Below are 22633 nucleotides of genomic sequence, written 5' to 3' on the forward strand. Positions count from 1 at the left end.
CAGCGCAGTCATCACATACAACCATTAAATATTGTCAGCCACTCAAAAGGCCTACTAAACATATTAAACTCTCTATTAACATGCTACAAGCCTATTTTTATAAGTGGTACTTACAAAAAGATGTCTCGGTGGTTCATAAAAAAGACTATAAGGGTCATAAGTGTATATGAATTAAAACATTATATATTATTGCAAAGGGCTGTAAATGCACTTTGCAATAATATATAATATTTTAACATATATCCCTAATAATTATCAAATAATATTTAGTGTACAGTTTTTTTTATCCATCCACTGATCTCTTTTAGTTTCGTATACATTTATATCTGCTATCGTATATCTTTTTATCTGTATATATAATTTCCATTTTACTTGTATTCTTTTGACCCTCTATTATTTTAACCCCTTACAGGACCCTTATGGTCTTTCGTATGAACCACAAGACATCTTTTTGTAAGATGACGATCTTACACTATATCCTTGTGAGTTGTTTACCTTATTAAACTTTTAGTTTTAAGCACATCTACACTTAGAGTAGCACCGCTGTGCTTACTCTTTTCTTCTGTGCATTAGAGTTGCTTCTTGCTCTGACAGCTGGCTGCCATCTACTCCATACACTCCGGGATCAACATCCATTAGAAGTTATTTACCTTTGGATTTGTACATATAAGGACTTTTTTGTACATATGGAAGTTTTACTTCAATAGCCCACAATCTATCTCATTTATCATTTTCATTTATATATGACCATCTGTTGGGTTACATATTTGAATTGCTAGAGCGCTCCCCACCTCTTCCCTTTTGTGCCTAACTTAAATTGGCCTTAGGCTATGCTCATAAGGGTTCTTGGTTCCACATTTTTCACCATAGTTTTGAGCTGATCTTAATGTTTGGGTCTCATAATCCCATTTCAATTTCAATTGGTTCCCCCAAGGGAGGACCTTAGGCTCGGCAACCCCACATACTTGGTACACTTATTCCTCCACTTGCTGCCCTGATCAGATCAGATGACCTGAGAGCTGGCAATGCATTGGAAAGCATCATGACATTCCTGTAACCTCTCTGCCAAGTTCTGCAGTGAAGGATCTGACACCTTTATACTTGGAAACATTTGGGGAATAAATTTGGGCCCTTGCAAGATCAGGGGTCTGTTTACAACTGAAGGTGCTGCTGCTTTCACTGCAATGCCACAGGCTCACCTACCTCCAGTGTTCATATTTATACCTGTGGGGGAAGGAGAACATACTGTCATCTCCAGCCTATCTCTACAGGGGGCAGAAGCAAATAGACAAGGCCTTCAATGTTTTCCAAACAGTTCTGTTCTTACAGACTATTCCCACTCCACTCCCTCTATTTAGCCCCACCAGCATGACTAATTCCTGCCTATTTCCGATTCCTGCCATTCCTGCTAGCATAGACATCTAGGTGTCTTTTTAAAAGGGTTCATGTGGCAGATTTCCTATATATTTGTGTTGAACTGCATTTTGAAGCACATTCTCCCCTTCTTTAGAAGATCCATCAACATCTGGATTTTGATATATTTTCATTTTAAATGTATAGGGGTTTATTTACTAAAACTGGTGCACTCAGAATCTGCAGCTGTGCATCGTAGCCAATCAGCATCCAACTTCAGCTTGTTCAATTAAGCTTTGCCAATAAAACCTGGAAGTTGATTGGGTTCAGTGCAGAGTTGCTCCAGATTTTGCACTCTGCAATAACAAATAAGACAGGGGGCACACTAGCCTAGTGCATTATCCTTAAAATATGGCTTTATTGTGTAAAAAATGTAAGTATTATGCTCACAAAAGCAGCTAAAAGTAAAAGCTCATCACATGGAAACAGCTCAGTTCAATCCACAATGCATCATAGAATAACAGGGCAATGGAATCTCCATTTGAGATTCCATTGTCTTGTTATGCTATGATGCATTGTGGATTGAACTGTGCTGTTTCCATGCAATGAGCTTGTACTCTAAGCTGATTTTGTGAGTATAATGCTTACCTTTTTTACACAATAAAGCCATATTTTAAGGACAATGCACTAGGTCAGTGTGCCCTCTATTTCATTTGTTATTGCAGTATCTCTAGACTTTCCCAGTCTCATGAAGGCAGCAAGGCAAGAGCATTCTATATAAGCCAGGATATAATTGCAGCCTACTAACATTTTTTCAGGCCCACTTCCCAAGCACAGGAGTTTTAAAGTTTTCTAGTTCTTTGCAGATTTTGCATGCTCCAGTTTTAGTAAATAACCCCCATAGCATTTGTATTCATATGTAGTAAACTTACATTTTCCACAAAGATTCACCCATTAACATGGTCCACTTTTAAAGGGTACCTGTACTGACTAATACAAAAAGTAAGAGGGTGTTGAATAAAGGGGGAGGTAATTTGCTACAGTCTATCATTAATTTGTCATGTTGCTCCTGCTGAAATCTCCAAAGATCTCATGCAGATGTCAGCTTTCTCTAAATCAGAATTTGTATAGTCTTTAACATACTCCTATTTGACAATTCAATGGTCTAGCTCTTGATGCTTAGATGCTGGGAGATGTAAGGGGGGTCTTACCTTATTGGTAGTCAATAGGAAAAATGTCATGTCACTTCTGCTGGAATTTCCAAAGATACTATGCAAATGCCAACTTTCTCAAAATCAGAATTTATATGGTCTTTAGCACACCCCTGTGGAAAGTTGCAATGTGGTGTGGCTGTAGGCACTGGGAAAATATCAATTTTACCACTGGCTACCAATATAAGAGGATATTCTTCCACTGACTACAAATGACAATTTTAGCTTCCTCATTTTTCATATGCCAGCATCTGCCTCTGGCATCCAGTGTAGGAATATTATAAAAATCCTCTAAATGTTGATGGTCAGCGACGGCAAAGGAAGCTAAAATGAGACTTAGTGAAATGGAAATTTGGGGCTAATTACCAGGCACGTTGTTCACCTTGGGTCCTTGGGACATTTTTATGTTTGATGGGATCATATCTTTTCAGCTAAAAGAAAAAAAAAAAGAGAGCATACTCTTGGCTCCCACCTGAATGACAGACGCTAAAACATGACAGTGTAGAGAATAAATCAATGTCATTTCTCCTTTCATTCTACAAACACAAGCTTCAGAGAAAAAAAGCTTACCAGAGATATGGGAAAACACATATATTGGCTATTATGTGTGATCAAAAGGCAGCACTTTAAAGACGTGAAATCCTTTTATACCCAGCCCAGCGTTACAGAACATACCGTACAAGCACAGAAAATTGAGCCAGGAAAATGAGTTTACAGAGAGAGAGAGAAACAAGTATGTATATGTTCTTACTGGTTGGAAAGGGCTTGTGGATGCACTTTAATTGCTACACAGCTCAGGCCAAAAGCAATGTTGCATTTTGTTGGGAGAGTTAAATATTGAGCTGCCATATAGAGGCTTTTATGTAATGGTAAGTACAAGGTAGATGCGAACATTCTCCACAAAGAACTGCTCTGGAGAACCAGCCAAGCTGGTAGGACATTGTTGTGTCAGTAACCACTGCAGGTACATTTTTTCATGTGTTCAATTGCACTGCTAGCCCTTTCAAAATGAATGGGCTACTCCAGGGCCAGGTTGATGAGTAGGACAAGGAGGCCAGCTTGGGTGCTTCAGCATTAGGGGTGCAAAAATGCCAGGACCTGCAACCTACACTGCTGACGTGGTTCACAGCTCATGGGGGAGCGTACTTTGGCCTTGTCAATTTGGGGGCAAAAAGTCCTTGTCCCAGCACTGGGCTGCCCTAATGAAGGGTGCCACAATGTATGATAATGCCTATGTTAACATGCAAGTGTGAAGGGCCCTAAAATCTAATAAAGGTTCTAACCCTTTATTACGATGAATCCTGTTCTATACCCAATGACTGCTGGCATGCTTTATTGTATTCACCTAAATGGGCAATGCGATGTGCATACATAAGCCAGCCATCCTGGCCTTATCACCCAGTGTTGTAACCGAGGGGAGGGGTAGAAGATGAGCAGTGCCAGAGGGTCCTAAAATAGAGTGACAGGGGCAGGAATTTTAAGCTTTCCAATCAACTTTTCCCCCAAATTGGTGACTGGAATGGGGATCTCTTGTAGAATTTGTTATCTGATCTGGCCAAGCACTGTCTGTGATTAACTTACATGCTTAGAGGCTCTGAGCACCATTCTATGTAGTTCTCTGATAAGAAGGTTGCACAGCACAAGATCATGTGACTAGAATCCCACCTTGAAGCCCTGTAAAAGGCCTACCAAGCTTGGCTGCAATAGTGTTGGTGTTGTGACAAGGTCCTTTAGCACCCAAGGTGAAAAGGCCAAAGTGCCTTGAGCCAATGAGCTGTGCACTACTTCAGCAGCATAGGTTACAGGTTCTGCCCCATTTGTGCCCCCGTTCTGCTGAAATGCCCTAGCTGACCACCTTTTCTGCATACCCCCCAGCCTGGCCCTGACAAATAAACCTTATTTAAAGCTCATATTTGGTTAAAATTAACCATCCCTGCTTTTAAGTAGATGAGGACTGATTAACGATCATTTGCTATGGGTACAGTACGTTGCACTCCTCTTGGCTTCCTCCCTTGCTGAGATAAAGCAGCACATATGAGATCTGGTTATGTTTCTGCAAGACACTGGGCACTGGGATATCTGTGTATGGATCATGTCCACTTGGCTACAAAATGGGCTTGTAATTCCTCATTAGGCTTGTACACTTTCCAGGATATGCTGACAGTCTAAATGATTATCCGCCAGGATTTACCTACCATCAAATACACCATTTAGTAGTTGCATTCTGATTTTTTGTACTTTTGGGGAAAGAAAAGCATTGGAAGCCCTAAGATATAACATTGAAATGAATGACCGTCTGTCTAACTAATTAAGAGAAGCACAATTACATTAAAGTTTACAAGAGGGAGAATTGTCAGCCATGGTTTCCTATTGGTTGCCATATTATTGTTGTTTGCACTGCATGAACACCTAAAGTTCTAGTCACTTAGCAGGGGGAGAATTAATCTACAGTACCTGATGACAATTTTACCTTTTTATTACAGTATCAGACTACAGTGTCTTTTTTTTAAGTTGGAGTTTCATTGAGAAAAAATTCTTGTTGCTTTATTAACCACTTCAATACATGGCACTTTCACCCCCTTCCTGCCCAGACCAATTTTCAGCTTTCAGTGCTGTTGCAGTTTGAATGACAACACTGTACTCATATGACATTTTTTATCATCTTTTTCACACAAATAAAGTTTTCTTTTGGTAGTATTTAATCGCTACTGGGTGTTTTATTTTTTGCGCTATAAACAAAAAAAGAGCAAAAAATTTAAAAAAAAAGAGTTTTTCTTTGTTTTATTATAAAATGTAGCAAACAGGTTATTTTTCTCCTTCACTGATGTGCATTGATGAGGCAGCACTGATAGACAGCACTGATGAGCACTGATGGGCACTGATAAGGTGCCACGGATAGGCAGCATTGATGGGCAGCACTGCTGGGCAGCAATGATGGGTGGCACTGCTGGGCACAGATGGATGGCACTGCTGGACACAGGTGGGTGGAACTTATGGATACAGGTGGGTGGCACAGGTGGGCGGCACTGCTGGGCACTGATCATCAGTGCCCTAATGATCAGTGCAGATCACTTCTCTGACAATTGCCTGTTATTGGCAGTACTTTCCATGAGGAAAGTGCAGCCGATAACTGGCAACTGTATTTACCCGGTGATCTTCTGTGTCATTGGACACAGCTGATCACGTGGTAAAAGGCTGCTGTTATTGGCCATTTACCGCATCACGTGATCTGCCATATCTGTAGGACACAGTGATCACCGGCGGCGGTAGGTGCGCGCCAGTGGGGGCACGCAGGGGGTGTGTTCTGGAATGACGTCCATGGACATTCCAGAACCAGACAACCGCGCTGTAGCAGTTCTTCAGCTATAGCGCGGTAGGGAACTGGTTAATAATAGATTTCACTGTGCTTCTAGGCATTGATAACACCTTTGAAATTTTTTTTGCATCCATCTACTGACTTCTGCCTGTCCACTTCTTTATCCCGGAGATCTTTTGACAATGCCTTGCCACCCATAGTTGATAGTTGAATCAGATTCAATACCAGGAACTGAAATGCTCCAGAAAAGCTCTTTTCATGCTGAGCTAATCAAAATGACCACAACTGATCATAGCTGAAAGTCAAATGGCTTTGTGTGCCACTGAGAAGGTGATTGGCTACACCTGATTGAGTTTACAAGTCATTTATAGGAGAGGGTGATCCTTTTTTCAACTCAGTGATTCTGTTTTTGTTTATTTTTTTATTTTTTTCTGACATTTTGTGTTATATCTTTCACTTGAATGTTTTAAGTTGCACTGAGTAAATACATCTGGAAAAACAAAAACTGTTTTCATATCAGGCTGCAAAGCAACAAAATGTGATTATTTTAAAAGGGGGTGATCCTTTTCTATACCCACTGTATATCTGAAAACTGATCAGTCCTGATGTACTGACTGCCTACTTAATTTCTTGAAGCCCGAAAAATGCCAGGACAGATATCCCCAAATGATCTGTTTTTGGAAAGTAGACAGTCCAAGGTATTTAGTAAGAGGCATGGCAAGTTTTTTGTAGTTGTCATTTTTTGTCACAATTTCTTGGAAAATGAAGAAATTTGAAAAAAGTTTTTTTCCAAATTTCTTTTTTACATTCTGTCACCAGTGCAGTACAGTGTCATCATATAACTGGTGTTGCGGTGATCAGGGACACTGACTGGTAATAGTATGCAAAACAAAAAAAACAAAAAAAAATATTTTAATAATTTTTTTTCATTTTTTTCCTTTTATTTTTTCTTTTTTAAGATTTTTTTTTAACATATTGTGACCAGAGCAATAGAGTGTTACCATAGCACTACTATGGTATCAAGATTTTTGTTTTCACACTATGATTGCTTACACCAGGGAATTTCACTGATATAAGCAACCATTTCTACTGAATGAAATGCATCCATTCAGTAATTCTGATTGTTTTTAATATTATTGGCCACAGCAAATCACCTGGTACAGATGGGCTGTGATTGGACCTGTGTGTACCATGTGATCACCGTGACCACCATCACAGAGATCAACACAATAGTACACAATGGGTGGCATGAATGATTGCCATCCATTGTGTAAAATTGTCATGTGATTTGCTGTGATTGGGCACAGTGATCACATGGTACCGGTAGCGGCCAGTACATTGATCGGTCATCTGCTATATAATGTGGACACAGCGGGTGACAGATCACCCTGCAGCACGGCTAATGGGGTGCACACGAGGCACATTCCAGGGAGGAATTCATGTGACATCCACTTGGAACGATGAATGTCCTGTCCGGCCTATTGTCAAACTGGTTAATAGCAGAATAAAACAGCACTAATTATAAGTGTTTCCATTAAAAGCACACTCCTTACTGTGCCCCAAAAAGCAAAACTTTAGCCAAAAATATAAAAATTAATAGAACGCCTAACAGCATGCCTCTTGTTAATACATGAACTGATTGGATCATTGTACTGCTTCTTCCACCTATACACTGCTTGCATTTTAGAAATACATATAATACTGTATTAATGGTTACAGAGCTGCATTCATTTGTGCCTTTTATATCTACCTGAAGTTCAGATTTAAAATGTATGTGTAGCCACCCTGCCCTAAGCAGGGATGACAATCTAAGCTTAGTCTTGCTAGGTGGTAGACTGCCCAAGCTGATTTATAGCTTACTCATCTGGTTTTCTTCTAAACCCTGTGTTGTTCTTGTTTCTCTCTGCTTCATTAGGCACTTCTGGCAATAGAGTGAGATGCCATAGAAATACTCTTTTATGAATATTTATGTCCTGGCCAACCAGTAGGAGGTTTGCTGGCGCATGTTGTGGGATCTTGTGAGATCTCGCTTCCTCCAGTTTTGGTGCACTTTCTGAAACCGCACCAAACCACAGAACCTATTAAACATTTATGGGAAAACACAGCTGACCTGAAAGCTGCAGGTTAGCTGCACTATAGCCACCCTTAGGCTCCATGTACGCTGCAGCTGATAAACTTACGTTTAGAAGCTTTTCTGCGGTTTTTTTTCAGCAGCCCCTGAACTCTCCCTAATGTTTTCCTATGTGTCCATGTACACATCGTCATTTACAGGCATTTACAGGCAGCTGAGTTTACAGTCGTTTTTTTTAACAATTTTGCGTTCAGGAGTAGATTTTATCAGCGTTTCAAACGCCAAATGCTTGTAAACGCGGCTAACTGCGTTAATAAGTGTTTGCGTTTGGAAATTTTTTTTAACTCTTCCATTTCTAGATGCTGTCCAGAGCCTTTTTTCATCATGAAAAATGCATGCAAAGCGTTTTCCCGGTACTCAAATGGACCCAGTACACCATACTTTGAGGTTTTGCATGAAAGAAAATATGTTAGACACTGCTGCAATAATTTCTGCACAGAAATGAGCTGGAACACATCCAAACACCACAAAAAAAAGAGAGCTAATCTCAATGAATACTGCTCTCTCTGCTTCTGATCTCTCTATTTATTATTATTATTATTATTATACAGGATTTATATAGCGCCAACAGTTTGCTCAGCACTTTACAATATAAGGGGAGACAATGCAGCAACAATACAGTTCAATACAAGAGGGATAGGAGGGCCCTGCTCCTTTGAGCTTACAATCTAAGAGGGAGGGGCTAGTGATACAAAAGGTAGTAACTGTGGGGGATGGACTGGTAGGAGGAGTAGAAGATTCCAGTCAGGGGCGGACTGACCATTTGTAAACTCGGGCAGTACACGAGGGCCCGGGGTTAGTAGGGGGCCCCATGAGATGCCCCTGGTACCTTTTTCATAGGCTTTTTTGAGTTTGGGCAAGGACACAGGGGCCCCATGATCCCCTATTGCCCGGGGGCCCCATGAGTTTTCAGTCCGCCCCTGATTCCAGTATTAGCTGAGGGCAGGATAGGCTTCCCTGAAGAGATAGGTTTTCAGAGATCGCCTAAAAGTGAGCAGAGTAGGCGATAGTCTGATAAATTGGGGTAGAGAATTCCAGAGGATGGGGGAAGCTCTAGAGAAGTCCTGGAGACGAGCATGGGAGGAGACAAGTCCCGTGTACATGGAGCCTTACTGTAATAGGGAAATTTGTAAGTGGTGGCTATGCAGTGTGGTAGGAGTGTCGGAATCAAACATTCAATTGCATATTTGTGATAGTTACACCATTTCACATACATGTATTTCAGATGTGATTGAGCTGTTTGCTTGGGGTTCAGTTCCAGATGTGCTATACCTCATTCTTCTGAGAGTCAATTAGTCCTAACCAGATCTGCACTCTCCTCTCCCCGAACTAATGAGCAGACTGTTATTCTCCCTTCTGACAAGCCGATAACATCTCATACAGTTGCTCCTCCATATTCATATTTTGTCACTTGAGATGGAAGTTCAGACATACTTTGTTTCACTCACAAGATGTGTCAATATATGTTCCCAGCTATTTATAAAGTGTGACAATGTGTACAGATCTTATAAATTGGAATAAGTCAAACCAAATCTGTTTCAAAAGTAAAAGAAGAATAAGATATGACTGGATTTTATTCTAACACATTACTAGCAAGAATCAGAAGACTTTAATAGATATATTTGAAGCTGAAACAGCTAAATATACAAATGAGATACATCTAGAGTGCTGTTTTATCTGCCAAAGGATTTGTGTTTCTGACATCCAGTCCTGAGATTTACACAGCTCTGCTACACAGCACAGCATTGCATAGCAGAGGAGCAGACTTTCTCTGCTACAGTTTCACTTTCACGTACAGGCCCCTTCCAACTCCACCCTACGTGTAGACAGTGAAAGAAGAAGAGGCAGACTGATGAGCTTATGTCTGTCGCTCTGTTCTCTCTCCTCCTCTCAGGATGCTCCTTGCACTACAGCATGTTTGATTGGCTCATTGTGCTGCTCCACCCCAATCGCTGAGCTCTACTATATAGTGAACTGCAGGTCAACATTTGGTACTTTCACTGTTTTAATTTAAAATAAATATTTTTTAAGGATGTTTTAATGAATATATATATGCATTAATGCCTCTTATAACTCTGCCCGGAGTTCAGAACTGTACAGAAAAAGGGGCAATGTTAACAGCCAATCAGGTCTTCTGCAAGAGGAGACAGCAGAGTAAGCAGAGGGACATACTTATCATTCTGCTGCTGTTCTTTTATTATCTGATCACAGGCTGGGGGCGGAGAGGAGACCAAGTTGCATTGCTTTACTGCCATAATAGAAAAGTCAGGTCGCCAACTTTACTGCGGTGTCTGGCATGGCTGTATAAATCTTAGCACTGGATGGACAGAAATTGTTTTTTGCTCAGGAAAAACAATTCTGATTTGTATTTTAACTGTGTATTTCCACTGTATTTACTGTATGTGTGTCCCTGGAATTGGGATATTTCATATTTACTATGTCCAGAGAGAGCTCAAGCCAAACCTTAAGTAGGCTGCAGACAGGCCAACCCAGAGGAAATGACAAAACAGGGAAGTGTGCAAGAATTTAAGGGGAACTGTAAATTAACCCCTGCCTATAAGGTTATCCTCAAAAACATACTTAGACAACCAGCAAATCCAGCGGTGTCATTCTAAACCCTTGATGACATGCCCCATGGTCTGCCCCCTGATGACATGCCCCACGGTTTGCCCCCTGATGACATGCCCCACGGTCTTCCCCCTAATGGCATGCTCCACAGCCTGCCCCCTGACGACATGCTCCACAGTCTGCACCCCCATTACATGCCCCACAGTCTGTCCCCTCATCAGATGCCCAATGATCTGCCCCTGATGACATGCCCCATGGTCTGCCCCTTGATCACATGCCCCACAGTCTGTCCCCTGATGACACGTCCCACAGTCTATCCCCTGATGACATGCTCCATGATCTGCCTCCTGATCACATGCCCCACAGTCTGCCTTCTGATCACATTCCCCACCGTCTGCCCCCTGATGACATGCCCCACGGTCTGCCCCTGATGACATGCCGCACAGTCTGCCCCCTGATGACATGCCCCACGGTCTGCCCCCTGATTTGAAGTAGATGCCCCCTGGAACATGTGTTGTGTATATCCTAGGATGCTTCAGAAGCAGTGCCCAAAGTTAAAAAAGGTAAACTTAACAAATTTTTATTTCAGACCGCAGAAATTGGATGATAGGGATTGAAAGTGCTGGGGTCTGCTTTAAATTAGACCAAGTAATAGTTTAGATTTAAAAAGACCCTGTCAATAAATGTTTTCATAAAAGCACAAAAAATCAAATACTTTAAATGTTTACCTACAGTATTTTTCTTTCCATAACTTATTTTTTCATTCACTTGCAATGTATCTCTGAACTGGCTAACATCAGGCTACACCAGGAAGAGTAATTTTCCTAATATAGCTCCCTCCCTCCTTGCATGTCATAGCCCTCTCCTCTTCTGGGACTGTCTGTGCTGGCCCAGCTCCTTCCCTCACCTGCCTGCATAAGCTTTTATGTAACTGCCAGGGAGGAGTTAATGGGAATACTATGATGTTACAGCTTTGAGTCTGCTGGGGCTGCTGACCAGCCCAAGATGGCGTCAACCAAGATGGCATCACCCGTCAGCCGTCTCAGGGCTTATGGATGTCTACACAAGGAACGTTTTTTACAGGTAAATAACATGAATAAAATATGTTTTTTATTTCAGGTACTTATATAGTGCTGTCAATTTACGCAGCACTTTACATACATATATATTGTACATTCACATCAGTCCCTAACCCTCAAGGGGTGTACAATCTAAGGTTCCTAATTCACATTCATACATACACATACTAGGGCCAATTTAGACAGGATCCAATTAACCTACCAGCATGTCTTTGGAGTGTGGGAGGAAACCGGAGTACCCAGAGGAAACCCATGCAGTCACAGGGAAAACATGCAAAACCCAGGCAGGTGGTGCCTGGGTTGGGATTCGAACCAGCGACCCTAGTACTACCAGGTGGAAGTGCTCACCATTTAGCTACTGTGCTGCCCCATGTTAAAGACACATTTGATCTTATGAGAAGTTTGTTGTTAAAATGTATGATCTGGGGACAGGGTCTCTTTTAATAAATGGCCAAAGTGCTGTAAAATCTGAATAGTTTAGTCCATCTTTGTAAATAGGACCATCACCACAAAACTTTGCAGATAGCTCAGTCCATGTAGCTTATGACAGCTTTGCTCCCTTAGGCCCATGCCTACATATCCAGCAAATCCAGGCCAGCAGATTGCATTAATGTGTACAGAAAGAACTACTCGGGGAACGAATTAGAGAACTTTCAAGGAAAGAGGAAAACATGGTAGGTGTTCAGAGTCTTGATGTGGAGCCAGGGGAAGGCTCACAAGTGCAGCCATCTGTCTGAGAAAGTGAAATTGTTTTGGCCGGGTAATCCTGGACTGACTGCAGAGGAGAAGTTTTCAAAGCAGGAAAACCTACGAATAGTCCTCTTAAACCCTTCCAGATGTCAGTGGCTGAAAAACAGGATTAGCTGTATGGTGATATCAGACGTGCCGGGCAAACTATGACTGCACGTCCTTTGCTGTAATTAATATTAGGCACGGAGAAAAATGTTACACTTTATAAAATACACAAAAATGGGATACATTTAATCCTGGTATGTATACATCCACATTGTATATTCAAATAAATGGTATAAAAATTGAATGAAAAAAGGAATAGAATATATTTTTAAGGGCTGGTTTACACCATAGAAACGCAATCCGGATGCGCTTCTGTATGCGCATTTTTGATGCGTTCTGGTACGTTTTTGATGCGTTCCGTTTAATTTTTTCCCTTCTCTTTTTCTTCAACTTAAATAAGGACATGTGCGTTCCAGTGCATTTTTGGTACATTTAGGTGCTTTTGGTGTGTTTTTGGCTCTTTTTTTATGTATTTTACTGCGTTCCAGTACAGTTCAGTGCACAAAAATGCAGCATGTTCTACTTTTTTTTCTGGAACTGGAACGCACTGGACCTGAACGAACTATGCCATTGGAAACCATGTCAATTACTATCAATGCATTTTTGATGCTGAAAAAAAACACACTTGACTGCATGTGGCGAATACTGCATAGCATTTAAAAAAAAAAAAACATTTGAATCCACTAAAATACAGGCTACTAAAATACAGTATGAGTTATTTTAGTAGTGAAAAGCATGCATCATGTTTCAGCTGTCAGCGGGGTTCCCACTGATAGCTAAATGTAAAAGAAAGAATTGCCAGCAATTAATAATAATTTTGAGGGGAAGCCCCACGCCAAAATAAAAAAGAAAATGGTGTGGAGTTCCCCCCCCAATCCATACCAGACCCATATCCGAGCATGCAGTGTGGCAGGTCAGGAAAGGGGGGAGGTGAGAGCCCCCCCCAAACCATACCAGGCCACATGCCCTCAACATGGGGGGGTGCTTTGGGGTAGGGGGAGCTCCCCCCAAAGCACCTTGTCCCCATGTTGTGGGGGTCTGCGGGTGGGGGGGGCTTATCGAAATCTGAAAGCTCCCTTTAGCAAAGGGGCCCCAAGATCCCACCCCCCCACGTGAATGAGTATGGGGTACCTGGTACCGCTACCCATTCACAAACAAAAAGCTGTAGTGTGACAAGTCCTTTAATAAAAGAATGTCCTCCGCAGTAGATCCAACGTCAATCAAGATGTCTGCCACTCCGAGAAAAAAAGTCTCCACTACTGACGCTGGCCCGCGGCCGTCTGCTCAGAAGCTGGTTTGACAGTTCTTAAATATGTAAGGGGTGGGGCCACCCGGTGACATCACCCGTGTGACCCTGCCCCCGTGTATCATGAATGACTGGGGCATGCTGGTCACTGATGGCACACGGGGCGGGGTCACATATGTGATGGCCCCACCCCTTAAATATTTAAGAACTGTCAAACCAGCTTTGAGCAGATGACCGGGGGCCAGCATCGGTAGCGTAGCCTTTTTTTTATTATTCGGAGTGGCGGCGGACATCGTGATTGACGTTTGATCTACTTCGGGGAACATTTTTTTATTAAAGAACTTGTCAAAGAATGACTCCTGACTTTTTTCACACTACAGCTTTTTTTTTGTGAATGGGTGGTGGTACCATGTACCCCATACTTATTCACGTGGGGGGGGGCAGGATCTGGGGGGCCCCTTGCTAAAGGGGGCTTCCAGATTCTGATAAGCCCTCCGCCCGCAGACCCACATCAACATGGGGACAAATGCTCCCCCTACACCAAAGCACCCTTACCATGTTGAGGGCATGTGGCCTGGTATGGTTTGGGGGGGGCGTTTGCTCGTCCCCCCCTTTCCTGACCTGCTGGGCTGCATGCAGATAAGGGTCTGGTATGGATTTTGGGGGGAACCCCACGCCATTTTCTTTACGATTTTGCCGTGGGGCTTTCCCTCAAAATGACCTGAAGGGCTTGGTATGGATGGGAGGGGGGACCCCACGCCATTTTTTTATTATTTTCCCGCTGACAGCTGAAACATTACTGCATGGTTTTCACTACTAAAATACTGCATGACTTGATAAAATAACTCATGCAGTATTTTAGTAGCCTTTTTTAGTGGATTTACTATTTTTCAGTGCATTCTGGGCATTTGGGAAGGTCTTCTGCGGTTATCTTTTAAAAACGCTTCTAAACGCAACATACATAAACGCGGTATGCAAACGCTGCTAAACTGATGTTTTTTAACCTATGTTTTCCAGCAGTCAGTTTCCATTATTCAGAAGAGTTTTCCAAAAGCCCCGTGTACATGAACCCTTAGTCAGGCATGTTGTCATGCATCAAAATGTGTTTTTTGTGCTTTGAAATGTGTTGTTTAGATAAACAAGCAGGACACTTTAAAGCAATATTAAAGGTTCATATTTTTTTTTGTAAAATAACAGAGCAGCGTGGATCCTCCTCTTCTCGGCTCCCTCGCAGGCCCTCCTGGCTCCTCCTGTCTGTCAGGTGCCCCCACAGCAAGCATCTTGCTATGGGGGCACCCGCTGCTCCGTGTGTCCATTTACTCACGGAGCCGTGCCCTGGCCCTGCCCCCTCTCTCTCCCCATTGGCTGACTGGCTGTGATTGACAGCAGCAGGAGTCAGTGGCAGAGGCAGCTGAGGCTGTCATTCACATCGCTGGATCATGATAGGGCTTAGGTTTAGTATTGAGGGGGCTGGGGACACTGCTGCACACAGAAGGTTTTTTACCATCAGCCTTTACTACCACTTTAATTGTCACCAACAGAAAGCGATGAAGTTTCAAGACCACTAAGGGCCTAAGGTAGGTGTGACCAGTCGCTGTCACTGCTGCCCTCTGTGGCCCTGAAATGTTGCTGATTTCTGTTGGTGACATTAAAGTGCCCTGTTTATCAAATATGGTGCACTGGTGACACCTTGATTGGACTTATGCTTTGGCAGTGCCAGCCACCATTTCACCACACCACCCTCCTATGACAAAAGCCATCCATACATGAGTCGAATTCCGAAATAATTTTCTTTCAAAAATCTTTTCTAAGAATTTTCATTTGAATTTCACACCATTAGTGGGCCACAGAAATGTCCAATTTTCATGCGACCATCAAATTTGAGTGATTGGGCATATTGGAAATTTTTTTAAAAACAAACAAATTTCTAATCAATGATGGGAGAATCATGTGAAAGATATAATCGAAAAAGAAATGAGCATGAGCTGTGACCTGAAAAAAAACAAAAATTCTTTTCTGTAGCAATATGTGAAATTGAAGGCTTGGTTGGTCAAATTTTGAAATCAATGGTGGCTCCATCGGATTACAAAATGCACAAAATTTCTGATTTTCTAAAGAAAATTTGTTCAGAATTCGACCCATATATGGCCGGTATAAGCTTCATTGGTGTGTGGAGTGTACTAGCCTCTATGGGGGGAATTAACAAAAAGTGGTGCCAGACTATGCTTGTACTCCTCTAAACATACAGGCCCCTTTATTAATTAAGACCCGTCAGTTCTCTGTTCTGTGGCTGTGACAGGTACAGCACAGAAAGCAGAACTGCATGCCCGTTCCTCAGCCTCGGCCAGCTCAGAGTGGGAGGGAGGAGGGGTGTTGTTAAAATGATTGTAAAAGCAGATGTTTTATTATTTTAAAATAAACATGTTATACTTACCTGCTCTGTGTAGTGCTTTTGCACAGAGCAGCCCCAATCCTCCTCTTCGCGGGCCCCCCCAATGGCAGCTCCTCCCCCCTGCCGAGTGGCCCCATAACAAGCTGCTTCTATGGGGGCACTCATGTGTGCTCGCTCCGAAGCTGGTTCTGTGTGTCCATAAGACACTCAGAGCGTGGCTCGGGCCCGCCCCCTGCTCCCTCCTCACTGGCTGTGATTGATAGCAGTGGGAGCTAGTTGCACCCGCTGCTGTGTCTGAGCCATTGAGGAGAGAGAGAGCCGAGAGAGCCTCTGGTCTTGTGCACATCGTTGGATCGAGTTTAGGCTCAAGTAAGGTAAATATAAGGGGGAAGGGGAGGGGCTGCATGCAGAAGGTTCTTTACCTTCGTACATAGAATGCATGAAGGTGAAAAATCTTTTGCCTTTATAACCACTTTAAATATGCAGGCTCTGCTATTTCAGTGTGATCACTGTACGATCAGAGAGAGGAATGTGAGCTGTCTGCTGACAGCTCACATCCTATATGACAAGATCATGCCTGGCGAGAATCTGAGGCATTTTTACATATGGAAAACTGCCACATTCCTTTTGGTAATTAGATGCAGAAATATTTCTAATAGGAGCAGCCTGCATATAAAACTAAAATAATAAAACAAAGGTTTTGCTAGATTTCAGCTTTAAAGTGACTTTCTCAGTTCATAAAGGTAATTTAACACAACTTGCCCTTCTGAGGATTTACCCCCCTTCCTCACCAGGCCATTTTTTGCGTTGCAGTGCTGCGGTACTTTAACTGACAATTGTGCGGTCATGAAGTGCTGCACCCAAATTAAATTTCCGTCCTATTTTTTCCCACGAATTGAGCTTTATTTTGGTGGTATTTGATCACCTGTGCGCTTTTTATTTTTTGTGCTATAAAAAAAAAGACCGACAATTTTGAGAGAAAAAAAATATCTTTTTAAATTTTTGCTATTAAACATGTCCAGTAAAAAACAATTTAAAAATCTAATTCTGTCATAAATTTAGGCCAAAATGTATTCTGCTACATGTCTGCTAAAAAAAATCCCAATATGTGTAAATTAATTGGTTTCCGTAAAAGTTATAGCTTTTACAAATGGTGGTATATATACTGAGATTTTTTAATTTTTTTTAATATTCTTACTAGTAATGGGGGTGATCAGCGACTTATAGCGGGCAGCTGCCATTCTGACACTGGGGGGAACTGATATCCCCAGTGACACCAATACAGTGATCAGTGCTAAATGAATGCACTGACACTGTACTAATAGCACTGGGCAGGAAGGGGTTAACATGAATGGTGATCAAAGGGTTATCTGTGTGCTGTTTTGTCTCTGTGCTCACTGTAATCACACTGCTTTGCATGGCTGTGCTGTTCACAGCCATGCAAAGCAGTGTGCAGGAGCCGACAGAGAGGAGAACTGCTTTGTTTACCAACAGTTCTCCCCGTCGGAGATCTTTGGAAATCACCGGGCACCAGTGAGTAATCACTGGCCAGGACCCGGTGATTGACAGCTGCGAATGGAAACACGGGTAGGGCACACCCCCTACCTGTAAATGTGAAATCACATATATATATATATATATATATATATATATATATATATATATATATATATATATATATATATGTGTGTGTGATTTTGCACACCCGTGCCGCCCTGTAGCAGTAGTTCTGATATAGGGCAGTCAGGAAGCGGTTAAAGAAGAAGTACTAGACCCTGCCACTGTGTAAATCAGGATAAAACGCACAAGAGATTCTCATGAATACAGAATGAGGGGCTCCAGAATGTCTGTGCTAAGCAAAGAAAAGTGGTTTTACAGATCTCTCCAGGTTTTGGCATTCTCAGATTAGGTTCCAGATTGTGGAAGTTTTAAAGAGCTTTGGGAGGAAAGAAGCCTCGACCTTTGTGTCCCCAGATCTTACCCATACCTCTCAACTGTCCCTGATTTCAAGGAACTGTCCCTGATTTGGAACAAAGTCCCTTTGTCCCTCTTTCCTCCATTTTGGTCTGATCTATATAGGTGTATATAATGTAATACCCTATTATTCAGACTGCAGGATGTAAAAAGAGACACAAGATGGCAGTGTCCTGCAACTCAGTGGCACACATCCTGGTGAAAAGCTTTATGGACTTTGTAGGCTAAACTGCAGGAAGGCTGCTAATTGGGGGACTACATTTCCCAGTAGTGCTGGCATGTAGGTGGAGGCATATAAATGTAGAAACCTGGAAACAGAGGCTGGGAGAGAGCTGGAAGGAAGGTGTGAGGAGAGAGCTGTGTGGAACGTCGGAGGACTGGATCACGCCGCAGAGAGAGAAAGAGCGGCAAAAGAGGGAGGAACAGCCAACCTCTGCCATTGCCAAAGAATCTGGAGAACTACCCTGTCGGCCAGTGACCCAGAGTGCTTCAGTCAGAAATGAACTCTACAGGAGGAACTGTGGGGCCACTGGGTTGAGAGAGTCCCAATCTCCAGCCAATTAAGTTGTCACTGACATTCTCTTGCATCAGAAATTCTCTATACAATTACTGACATTGGTCACTACTTATACAAGTTGAGGCCTAGTTCACCTGACCTATTACAAAACACATCTCCAGCATAATCCAGTCATCAGAGCCTGCTGCAGTGTCTGCTCTCTGCGGGCCAAGCCACATCACTGTTTCCTCTGCAATTGGCTTACAACCATCAAGGGACACTTGTCATTGTTGTCATTTGCTACTGCAGCCTAGAGAGGAATTAACCCATTCTTAATAATTGCCTCTGCCCACCCCTTAAACCTCTTAACCTCTTGTTTAAAACCTGCATTTCATTTGTGCCTTAAAGGGAGTACTGCCCAAGTTAAATACCAGTTAAAAAGATAGTGCCTGATAGTGCCTGTCCTCCACATAAATCCTTTTGAGGGACTTCCATTTGTTGCAATCAAGGAGATCTGAGTTCTTGTAGTGTACCAACTGAGCCCCAACAAGTGTGCAGAAGATCTTTTACTGCAACTAAAGGGACTTTAGCCTTCCTAATTAACCCCTTCACGCCGGTGCCTCCCGGCCCTTTAAGGGTTCCAAAAGCTGGGAGGCGGGGCGGGGTTTAGGGTCATGTGACCGCCGTGATGCGCCGTCACGGCGGTCACATGGTCGGGAAAGAGGAGATCGGGACCTTTCCGTACCGGACATGTGTGCTGGGAGCGCAAATGTGTGCACTCTCGGCACATATGTCCTTTTTTAATAGAACGCAAATGTGCGGCCACTCGGCGTTCATTTGTGGCCGGCGTGAAAAGGTTAAAGAGCTTTTTCTTCATCTCAGATTTGAACCTTGTCATCTGCTTCTGAGGGTCCAAAATGAGTTAGCCCTTAGTGGTTTCTCCTTTGCTCACTGTGGACAGAAACATCTCAAAGTAGAGGCCCTTGTTTAAATTCTGATTTGCAAGACATCCAGAACTGATTGAGATTTTTGCTGTATGTGTTGGCTTTTTCTTAAAGTTACTAAGAGTAATAACTGTTATTATTTAGACGCCTATAATTTTGTGCTACTTTACTGTGCTCATACTCAACTCTAATATATACAAACTATCAGTTCACTCCAACCTTTGTGTGAGTCTATTTTCTGGTAATATTAACCACTTCCCGTCCGGCCCATGTAGATAAATGGCTGGATGCGGGTGGACGTTTCTAAACATCCCCCCCGCATCCATTGGCTGTGCGTGCTCCCTGGGAGGACACAGCGGAACACAGATCACTGTACAGGACCTCTGTGTGAGGTCCCGATCATGTGATTACTGATTGGCCAAACACTGATCACATGAATAGTAGTAAGCAAGATGTCACTTCTGACATCATTGCTTACCACTTGTGAAATCTGTGAATGATCACAGAGGTCACATGGTACAAGGCTATTCATAACAGCCTTGTACCATGTGACAAGCTGTGACCAATCACAGTTCTCACATAAACACATAAATAATAATATAAAAAATAAAATAAAAATGTAAAAATATTTTTTTGAAAAATTATAAATTTTGGTTATAAACTAATTTGTTTTTTGTTTTTTTTTTACTAAAAAGATAACTGAATAAATTTTGGCCAATATTTATGAAGAAATATTATTTATTTGCAAAACTGTATAAGAAAAACACTTTTTTTTTTAATTTTCATTTATATAGCAAAAAAAAACAAAAATCCCAGTGGTTAATAAATACCACCAATATAAAGTTTTATCTGTCTCAAACAAATGCTAAAAACATGGGTACAGTGTTGCATGACCGCGCAATTGTCAAAGTGTGACAGCGCTGAAAATTGGCCTGGACAGGAAGGGGGTAAAAGTGCCTGGACATGAAGTGGTTAACAAATCTTTTTTTTGCTCTAATTCTCCTTTGAGAGGGCATGGCGGGGGGTTCACCCTCAGCACTTCACACTTTCCAGGAGTTCATGGCGCTGCAAGGGAGCATGCCTCCCCTGATCTCAGCGTTCAGCCGACAGCAAAGAGGAGGACAGAACTCCTCCTACACATCCTATATCTCTCTGTGCAGCTGCAGCACCCCCTCGTCTCTGCCTCCCCTGATCTCAGCGTTCAGCCGGCAGCAGAGAGGAGGACAGAACTCCTCCTACAGATCCTATATCTCTCTGTGCAGCTGCAGCACCCCCTCCTCTCTGCCTCCCCTGGTCTCAGCGTTCAGCCGGCAGCAGAGAGGAGGGCAGAACTCCTGCTACAGATCCTATATCTCTCTGTGCAGCTGCAGCACCCCCTCATCTCTGCCTCCCCTGGTCTCAGAGTTCAGCCGGCAGCAGAGAGGAGGACAGAACTCCTCCTACAGATCCTATATCTCTCTGTGCAGCTGCAGCACCCCCTCCTCTCTGCCTCCCCTGGTCTCAGCGTTCAGCCGGCAGCAGAGAGGAGGGCAGAACTCCTCCTACAGATCCTATATCTCTCTGTGCAGCTGCAGCACCCCCTCGTCTCTGCCTCCCCTGGTCTCAGAGTTCAGCCGGCAGCAGAGAGGAGGACAGAACTCCTCCTACAGATCCTATATCTCTCTGTGCAGCTGCAGCACCCCCTCGTCTCTGCCGCCCCTGGTCTCAGCGTTCAGCCGGCAGCAGAGAGAAGGACAGAACTCCTCCTACAGATCCTATATCTCTCTGTGCAGCTGCAGCACCCCCTCATCTCTGCCTCCCCTGGTCTCAGCGTTCAGCCGGCAGCAGAGAGGAGGACAGAACTCCTCCTACACATCCTATATCTCTCTGTGCAGCTGCAGCACCCCCTCATCTCTGCCTCCCGTTCTCAGCATTCAGCATACTTTGACAGCTACCTACAGCCCTCCTCTGGTCCCCCTTCAGACCCTGCACTTTCTGCTTCCCAGCTTCTTCCCAGCAGCAGCACAAGGTAAGGGGGTGAACTGTAATGTAAGGGAGGGTGGGAGACTCCTGATTTCTGATGGTGGGGGGGCACTCTTGACATCTGATGTAAGGGGGGGTGGGGTGCTCTGGACATCTAGTCTTACAGATACAACTGGTCCTTTGAGAGCAACCATACTGCTGATTCAGCCCGCCGTGAAACTGAGTTTGACACCTCTGCTCTACACCATTGATTTAATTACACCAAACATCACAAATCTTATATTGGTTTGGCTTGGACCAATGTTGCCACAGTATATATACAACATACCATACATAACTTTCTTTGATTGGATGAGGTAGAGAGCATGATGTCTCCGCCCTTCCTTTCCACCTCATCCAATCAGAGAACCCTTTGCATTCTTTCAGAAAATGAAAATGATTCTCCAAATGGCCCCCATGCCGAGCAGCTGACCTGTGTGCAGAATGCAGAAGGGCAACTGCTCGAGACAGGACCCAGAAGCAAGTAGGGATCACTGGTGTAGCGGTTTCTACTTCAGTGATTTCCAGCTTCCAGGAGCATTAGTTAGCGGAGTTCAGTATCAATCCAGCACTATGCCTGGCTGCAGCAGCAATGTCTTTTCTCCCTGGTCTCACAGAACAAATTGATAGCTGTGAGAGCCATTGGCTCTTGCTGTTGTCTATCAAATCCAGAGAGGAGGGAGCAGGGGGCGGGGTCGAGTTGCATTATGTATTTCTATGGGGGGGGACACAGGCCAGCTCGGGAGTGAGCCGGCCCATTTGCCTCCATAGCAAGTGTCTTGCTATGGTGGCAGACACTTAAGAGGAGCCAAGATCGCCAGTGAGGTACCCCAGAACAGGAGGTTCGGGATCATTCTGTGAAATACCAGTGCACAGAGCAGGTAAGTATAACATCTTTTTTTTTATTTTAGGTAAAAAAAGGGGAGCCTTTAGAATCACTTTAAATGCTCAGTGTAAATAATACATTATTAACACATTAAGCAATGTCCTGTGTATGATTAGCTGGGTATTTGTGTACAGTATGTACCAGGGGCGGACTGACAACTCATGGGGCCCCCGGGCAATAGCGGATCATGGGGCCCCTGTGCCCTTGCCCGAACTCAAAAATTCCTATGGAAAAGGTACCA

Source organism: Staurois parvus, unplaced genomic scaffold (genome assembly GCF_062004578.1).
Source record: "Staurois parvus isolate SC_StPar_1 unplaced genomic scaffold, SC_StPar_1.0 ptg000249l, whole genome shotgun sequence".
Lineage (NCBI taxonomy): Eukaryota > Metazoa > Chordata > Amphibia > Anura > Ranidae > Staurois > Staurois parvus.